Genomic DNA, 9,453 nt, shown 5'->3' on the forward strand with positions numbered 1-9,453 from the left:
CCGAAACGAATCACCTTTCTTGTTGTTCCCTTCAGTTGCATGATGTTTCAGAGTCTCTCTCTCTCTCTCTCTCTCTCTCTCTCTCTCTCTCTCTCTCTCTCTCTCCTCTTTCAAGACCTTGCAGAAAAGTAAATTACAGAGTTGTGTTGGTGTGGGCTCAATCATCAATGTTGCCAAGACTGAGCAGAAAGTTAGAGAAATTGGGAAAATCATCGGTGTTTATGGGCGACCAGTGTACCGCTTCATTGCCCAGATAAGGAATAGGGGCAAGCTTTATTTGTCCCTTGTACCAGGGACCAGGAAGATGCAGACAGATAACGTATAAAACCAAAAGCTTACTGTAAGGCAAGTGACTGCAAGTCTGCAAATCCAAGGCCTCCTGAACCTGAAATGAAGAGATAGAACCCAACCTCTGAGGGAATGGGTTTGATTGTTAGGGTTTCATAGTTTTCGTGACCGTCGAAAGCCTTCAATGTACTACGATCAACGAAGGAAGCGTAGGACTGAAGGAGTGTCCTTTGGAGAAAACATGCAATGTCCTACGCTCAAAGAAGAAAGCGTAGGACTGAAAGAGTGTCCTTAGGAGAAAGCCTTCAATGTCCTAAAATCAAAGAGAAGCGTGGGACTGAAGGAGAGTCCTTTGGGGGAGACGAGGCGACCTTAACAGTACTGGAAACTGGTCACGGTCATGTGTACAGTAAGAAGGGGTCGGATACCCCTACCTCCCAGGTACACTGTTGATTTATACCTCCAGGCAACCTGATTAGGTGATAGTATGGGCTAGCCTGTGGTACTATGGCTCTGGTGAAGGTGTCTTGTCAGACAGACACCAGAAAGAACCAGCTCATTCATTAATACACCTTTTGGATATTAACCATAAAAACTCAATGGGACTTCTGAATTCTGAATACAGAACCGTGCCTGAGTTTACAGCAGCCATTAAGTTTGCAAAATTGAGGGGGCTGCTTCCCCACAAAAGGGCATCTCAGGTACTTCAGATGATGGCGTTCCCAAGGCACTGAAGATGTGAAGAAGGGAATGGGAAAGTCTACAGTATCAGAAGGTAAGGGGAATGTGATTGATAAAAATCTTTTATTCATGTTATTTATTCATGTCAATCATAAGAAATGGCTATCTTTTTCAGTAAGTGGCTTGAAATTTTTAAAGACTACATGGTGGATAACAGATGGAAAATGTATTTTCGATATAAAACCAATTTTCTGTTTTGGGATGTCATTTGGAAGTTTTGGAAATTTTTTCTCACATGGTAGTTAAGATTAAGATTAGACTCCCAGAGAATTAGAGAGAGAGAGAGAGAGAGAGAGAGAGAAGAGAGAGAGATCCTAATAAAAATATCCGGCTGAATTGCATCGTATAAATTATTTTTCGGTAATATTTCACTTTAAACCATTATTGCAGTTTGGATTGAAGATCTATTGTCCTGTGTTTTGAGTTTTATTTAGAACGTTTTTGAAATTATATTCGTTCGCAAAGGAGTCCTTTTGAAGAGTTGGCAGACCCACCATCATATCCCACAATCCCTGGGACCACAGTGGGAAAGGGGTTTTATATCTTTCTAGGCCGAAATAAAAGGACATTATTCATTCACTGACAGTTCTCATCCAGATAAAGGTAAATTTATGGAATGTTTTTCAGACTAATATTCACTATGAATAGGACGGGGTACCCTATTTTAGGGTTAGGTTATGATCATTTTGAACTAATCAAACTTCATAAAGGTTGCCAGCACACATTTTCATGGGATAATAATAAATTTTGTTCAAAATGACCTTATCTTACCTTTTATTAGGATCTTTCCATGTTTTTTCTTTTGGTAGTTTGTTTTCCACTTTCTAATCCTCCCCATCCTCTTATTTTCAAAGGAGTGTTTACGAGAGTGTTGGAATGAAGAGAGAACCTTTAGAGGTTCTTCAGTAGAATGAGAGAGAGGTTGTTCTCTTGGGGAAGAGAACTTTGAGTACCAGCAGAGAGTTCGACTTTGAAGACGTTTCTTGAATGAGCCGATGTTTGGGCCCGAGGCTGGAATGCAGAGAAGAAACGAAGATGGTTGAGAGTTGGCCGCAGGTGGAGAGAGAGAGAGTTTTGGAATCGAGTGAGCAGTGGCCCCGAGTCGAAACTATTTTGGAGAGAGAGGAGAGCAGGACGTCGTGATAATACGGCCTGTTGTCGTTAGTTGGTGGACTTCGAATGGAGATGGCTTTTTTTTGTATCGAATGAGACTGGTACTTCTTTTTTGATATAAAGTAATAGAGCTTTATTTTTGTGTTTCGAGAGGAGGTGGCTCATTTTGTTATGGCCTTTTTTTGTTTAAGATTTTTATTAACTTTAATATTAATAAATCTATTTTTATAGCAAAGAGAGAGAGAGAGAGAGAGATTCCTCCTCCTTTGTGTGAAAGAGAGCTGTCGAATAGCCAGAGAGCCCCAATAATATTTCCATCTAGATCCTGTGTTTTTCTTAAGAGAGGAAAACCTCACAGACCTTACAGACCTTACAATTCGTTCAGGTTGCCCCAGGTCCCTCAGTGTGAGGCGCCTTTGATGTCTACCAGAGAGTTGCTAACGCATCTTCCGGTATATTTTGCATCTTCCAGTCTTGGATGGTCTGGGATGCATCTTAGATATTTGTCGAGCTTATTCTTAAACACATCTACGCTCACTCCTGTTATGTTCCTCAGATGAGCTGGTAGCGCATTGAATAGACGCTGCATTATCGATGCTGGTGCGTGGTGGATTAATGTCCTGTGTGCTTTCCTTAATTTTCCTGGTATAGTTTTTGGCACTATTAATCTACCTCTGCTTGCTCTTTTTGATAATTTTAGTTCCATGATGTTTTCGGTAATTCCTTCTATCTGTTTCCATGCTTGAATTACCATGTAGCGTTCTCTTCTCCTTTCAAGACTATATAAATTTAAGAATTGTAGTCTTTCCCAGTAGTCAAGGTCCTTAACTTCTTCTATTCTAGCTGTAAATGACCTTTGTACACTCTCTATTTGTGCAATATCCTTTTGGTAGTGTGGGTACCATATTATATTGCAATATTCAAGTGGACTACATACGTACGTTTTATAAAGCATAATCATGTGTTCAGCTTTTCTTGTTTTGAAGTGCCGGAACAACATTCCCATTTTTGCTTTGCATTTTGCCAATAGAATTGCTATTTGATCATTGCATAACATATTCCTATTCAACATCACACCAAGGTCTTTAACTGCTTCCTTGTTTGTGATTGTCTCATTATTAGGTCCTTTATATGCATATAGCATTCCTACTTTATCACCATAGTTCATTGATTCAAATTTATCAGAGTTAAATACCATCCTATTTATCTCTGCCCATTTATATATTTTGTTTAGGTCTCTTTGTAGCGAGTTCCTATCTTCATCACAAGCAATTTCTCTACTTATTCTTGTGTCATCTGCGAAACTTACTACTGAGTCTTTAACATTACTGTCTATGTCTGCAATCATAATCACAAACAGCAATGCAGCTAACACCGTACCCTGTGGTACACCGGATATTACCGTAGCTTCATCCGATTTCTCATCGTTTGCAATCACTATCTGTTTTCTGTTTTGCAAAAATTCTTTTATCCATCTTCCTACTTTGTCAACAATGTTATGTTTTCTAATTTTTTTCGCTAATATATTATGATCTACCTTGTCAAAAGCTTTTGCAAAGTCTAGGTAAACCACATCTGTATCTTTTCATTTATCATATTTTTATATATGCTTTCATGGTGGACTAACAGTTGGGTTTGTGTACTTTTTCCGGGTACAAAACCATGTTGTCCTATATTGAACAATCTATTTTTCATTAAATGTTTCATTATATTTTTTCATTACCCTTTCATATACTTTCATAATATGAGATGTCAGACTCACAGGCCTATAATTACTTGCCTCTAGTCTTGAACCACTTTTGAAAGTAGGAGTAATATATGCTAATTTATGCTCATCATAAATCTTGCCTGTATCTATACTTTGTCTTAATAATATTGCTAGCGGCTTTGCGATTGAATGAACCACTTTCTTTAACAATATGGCAGGTACTCCATCTGGTCCTGATGCTGATCCATTTTTAATTTCATTAATAGCCTGCACAATATCGGCTTCTGTAATATCTATATCTGATAAGTATTCAGTATTTTCATCTCTTATTTCTGTATCATTATCTTCATTGTCAATTCTAGGTGTAAATTCACTCTTATATCTTTCTGCTAATATGTTACATATTTCCTTTTTCATTCGTTAATCGCCCTTCAATTCTTAGAGGGCCTATTTCTACTCTTATTTTATTCATCTTTTTTGCATATGAATAAAAAATTTTAGGGTTTTGCTTGATATTTTGTAGTGTCATTTCTTCTAGGTTCCATTTTTCATTTTCTTTTGATTGTATAATCTTTTGTTCTGCATTTTCTATCTTACTTTTTAGTTCCATCACTTTCCATGCATTCTTTTCTTTTGCAAGAGCTTTTTTCCACTTTCTAATTTTCTGGAACAAGATCCTTCTGTCTCTTGGAATTCGTGACTGATGATTACTTTTTTTCTTCGGTATATATTTTTCCAATATTTCTCTAATATTTTATATAATATATCGGTATTTACCTGTATATCATCACTTACAAATATATTTTCCCATTCTTTGTTTAATTCTTCATTTATTTTTGACCAATTTATATTCTTACTATAGAAATTGTATTTTCCATATCCTTCCCATTTTTTTGTCTCTTGCTTTTCTCTGTTTTTGTATGTTCTGGAACGGACTGTTAGTTCTATGACATTATGGTCCGAAATACTCGTGTTATATACTATTATTTCTTTAACATAGTTCACCTCATTCACAAATACTAGATCTAAAATATTATCCTTTCTTGTTGGTAGGTGATTTATTTGCTGAATGTTATGTTCTAGTAGCATATCTAATAGCTTTTCAAATTGCCTCTTATCTTCTGCACTACTATTGCTCTCTTTTTTATATGTATAAATACAACCACAGTCTCCTATTCGTTCTTTCCATTCTACAAAAGGAAAGTTAAAGTCTCCAGTTAGGAGTATAGTCCAGTCCTTGTGATTTCTACATATTTCATCCAATTTTTCAATTATTATGTCAAACTCTTTAGTATTAGGGGTCTATATATTACAATGTTCACTAATTTTTCAGATTCAAATTCTACCGCTATTAATTCACATTCTGTGTTACTATATTTCTCACAGATTTTTCCCTTGATTGGCATCTCTCCCATATATCGCGGTTCCCCCTTGATTTCTATTTTTCTATCTGATCTATAAGTTTGGAAACCCTTTATCTGGTCATCATTACCAGTCTCTTGGGAATACCAGGTTTCACTTATATTCAATATTTCTATTTTTTCATTTTGGGTTAGTTCTTCTAAGAACTCTATCTTTCTTTTGAGTTACTCGAAACTAAACCCTGCGCGTTCATCACTATGATGGTTTGCGTATTATCTCCATTATCTAATATGGGTAATAATAAGGATTTTCCATGTCTCTTTCCTGTTCTGATATGTTGATCTTTTTCATTTCCAGAAATTCGTACATTAAAAAATCCAACTTTTCCATTATATTTGTTCTTCCAGCTTCATATTTATTCACTTTGTGCATAAACCTGCACTTATCTCCATATCTGCACCATCCCCTAGCATCATAGATACATTGCTTGTTCCTTGTGCTATATCTAGGTGCTGATGGCTCATATCGTGGTGCTGACATTTCATAATGTGTTGTTGGCTTGCTTTTTGCCTTCATCACATGATCTTTGTTCTTTTCTTTATTTGTTTCATTTTTACCTTGATTTTTATATGTATTTGATTTTGATTTTGGTTTTTCATGGCTACAGGATGCATGTACCTACATTTCTTATTAAACCTACATCCATTTCCTTCTTTCCAGTTTCTACATATTTTTGGATGTAGATCGCTGCATTCCTCTTCATAGCCATCTAGATATGCACATTTGCCATAGATCTCATAATTGTGACATATCTTGGGATGTTTGTAATAACATCTTTCACCAAACCTGCAATTCCCTCTTTTCAAAAGGGTGCATACTGTGTCTTTCTTTCTTTTTTTTTTTTCTTGTTCTTTCCCATCAGTATGGAGATCCGGGTACAACCTCTTTGGGATTTTATTTTGATTTATCATGTCATAATTTATTTCTTCATAAGTATGTTGCTGTATTGCCTCATATGTAGAATCTATGAGTTTCTCTGCATCCATACTATTATCCTGTTCTTTGTTTTCATTAATCTTTTCTCTCTCTTCAGTCTTATTTTCTTCTTTTCTATTTTTCCTCTTCTTCCTCTTCTTCATCTTCTTCATCATCCTCCACAAATCTGTACATTAAGTCTTGATTTAATGACCTTGTCTATCCATACTAGACATGTTGAGCAAAATATTTTGTGTCCTTATTTCTATTTTGCTCAACTTCAGCACATGAAGGGTGTGTCGGTACGTGGCAAGCATAGCATTTCCTAATCAGGTTTTGTGGATTTACAATGCTGTACCACACTCTACATAGTTTACATGCTTTAGGCATCCGTTTGCCTATTGCATCAATCAATATATTCACTAATTCCACCGTACTTATACGGTATAGGCTGTATAGGTGACAATTTGACACTTCAAATTTTATATAGTTTATTCATAAATTAGAACAATTAGTACCTCAGCAATTGCAATGACAAAGGATATTTGAAACCATCAGAATCCTGTAATATTCTGAATCACATCCTCCCACAAATGTCTTCATGTCAGGGCAAATGGTATTCAATGACAGCACCACTCTTTGCAAGTGAAAGGAAAAGTTATGATAACAAACTTCTTGGTCTGACAACATGTGGCTTTTTGGTGTGACATGTGGCTTCTTGGTCTGACAACATGAGGCTTCTTGGTCTGACAACATGAGGCTTCTTGGTGTGACAACATGAGGCTTCTTAGTGTGACATCACATTTCATAGTCTGACAACATATTACTTTTTATGTTACAACACGAGGCTTCTTAGTGTGGCAACTTGATATTTCATAGGCTGACGCCATAGCACTTTTTGGTGTTAAAACGTGGGCCTTCTTATTGTGACAACATGACACTACATAGGCTAACAAAATTACTTTTGTGTGACATCTTTTAGGCCTTCTTAGTATTGCAACATTACATTTTATTCACTGACAACATATTACTTTTTAGTGCAACAACATAGATAGGCCTTCTTAGTGTGAAAACATGACACTTCATGGGCTGACAACATATTACTTTTTGTGTGACAACATCGGCCCTCTTAGTGTGACAACATGACATTGTATAGGCTGACATTACTTTTTGGTGTGACAACATAGGCTTTCTTAGTGTGACAACATGACATTCTTTTCACTGACAACATATTCACTTATTGGTGTGACATGGGCCTCTTAGTGTGGCAAATTGTATAGGGTGACAACATATTACTTTTTGGTGTGACAACATGGACCTTCAAAGTGTGACAACACAGCGACACTTCACGGGCTAACAACATACTTTTTGGTCTGAAAACATGGGCATTTATAGTGTTACAATATAAACTTCATGGGTACTTTTTCTGTATTGCATGGGCCTTTTTAGTGTGACATGACCTTTCATAGGCTGACATATTTGGTCCGGCGACATAGGCCTTCTTAGTGTGACAACATGAAATATCATAGGTTGACAACATTAATTTTGATGTGACAACATGGGCCATCACAGTGTGGCATCATGAAACGTCTTAGGTTGACAACATATTGCTTTTAGGTGTGACAACATGGCCTTCTTAGTGTCACCATGACATTTCACAGGCTGCAACATTTTTGGTGTGGCAGCATGGGCCTTCTTAATGAGACATGCCATTGTCTTCTCAGCTGACAACATAACACTCTTGGTGTGACAACATGGGCCTTTGTAGTGTGACAACATGGCGCTTCATAGGCAGATATCATATTACTTTTTGGTGTGACAACATTGGCGCTTTGCAGTGTGACGACATGACACTAAATGGGCTAACAACATTACTTTTGGTGTGACAACATGGGCCTTCTTAGTACGGCAACATTACATTTCATTCACTGACAACATGTTACATTTGGTGCAGCAACACAGGCCTTTTGTTCTAGATACCCAATCTCGTGCTGTTATTTCCATTTTGGCTCGATTCTATACACAAACAGTTATTTTAGGCATTAAAGGAACATATAGATATATTATAATGGCTGGAGGCGTCTATACAACACTTATAGATTTAGCTCCATTATATCTGAAACCTCTCTGGGAATAATAGCCAGAGGAGGAATGTCAAGAAATAGGATGACTGTATCCATTTATCTTCGTCCGTCACACAAGGCTTTTGAATGCCATGTCACCCGGAACAGAGGGTTCTTCGTAAATATTAGTAATGAACGAGGAACAAATTGTTAAAAAGGAGAGGGTGGTAGAGAAGACCCATCAGTCAATATTAAATTGAGTGTCGAACAGTTTTCAGCAAAAGCGATCGTTTACTTTAGTACTTTATATATATCATTTTTACCCCAGGCAGTTTCAGGAGTTGATACAAAATAATTTTTTTCCAAAAACGACTTCAAACACCCATCCTTATCACCACTGTGTATGAACAAGATACAAGGAACTCTTCACTTCTAATCAACTCGAGTGAATGAAAATCCTTGACAGCAGAAGAAACAGAACTTCACCCAGTGTTCCCCCAAAAGCAGTTACCCAAAACAAACAAAGGAGGCCAAAAACCTTCGAGGGAAAATTCAATTTTCCTTAACAAGTGGCACCTAACTGGGAATATCCTTTCAGTTTAATGGAAGATACACACGTAAGGAAGCCCTGGAAATAAGGGGAGATAAAAAATATAAAAATTCCAGATGAAGAGTGAAAATGCGTCAGGTCTTGTGGAGGAAGGACAGAAACAGAATTAGGAGGATGCAAAAAGAGCTGATGTTTCCCAGGAATGCTATTTCACTCCTTTAACAATTAATTACACTGAGAGCGGTATCTTCCCGTCAGTTGCACAGGAAACTGAATTTCTACGATTGAAACGAGGGAGAATTTGAGAACTTTAGAGTTTCTTCGAAGTGGGTGAGCAGTCATCAACTTGTAGGCGGTCTATTTCTCACACACTCTTGGGCATGCTAAAGGATTCAGTTTCACTTTGAAATAGAAATATTCCAATTTGTCAGAAACCTCAGCCAGTTTGCTGCTGGTTTGTCTAGTCATAAAACATGACAGAGTAATGGTTTTCCTCATTTAAATAATTCGTATAAATCCAGTCGTCAAGTTAATTCACTAAAATTTTCAATATGTCGACTTTCCACTCTTCTCGCCAGTTTTCATTGCGCTTTCTGACTCAAGAAGTTCCACTTTCTGACTTCCTACTGACTCTGGGGAGTTGTACCTTCTGA

This window comes from Macrobrachium rosenbergii, chromosome 15 (genome assembly GCF_040412425.1).
Source record: "Macrobrachium rosenbergii isolate ZJJX-2024 chromosome 15, ASM4041242v1, whole genome shotgun sequence".
Lineage (NCBI taxonomy): Eukaryota > Metazoa > Arthropoda > Malacostraca > Decapoda > Palaemonidae > Macrobrachium > Macrobrachium rosenbergii.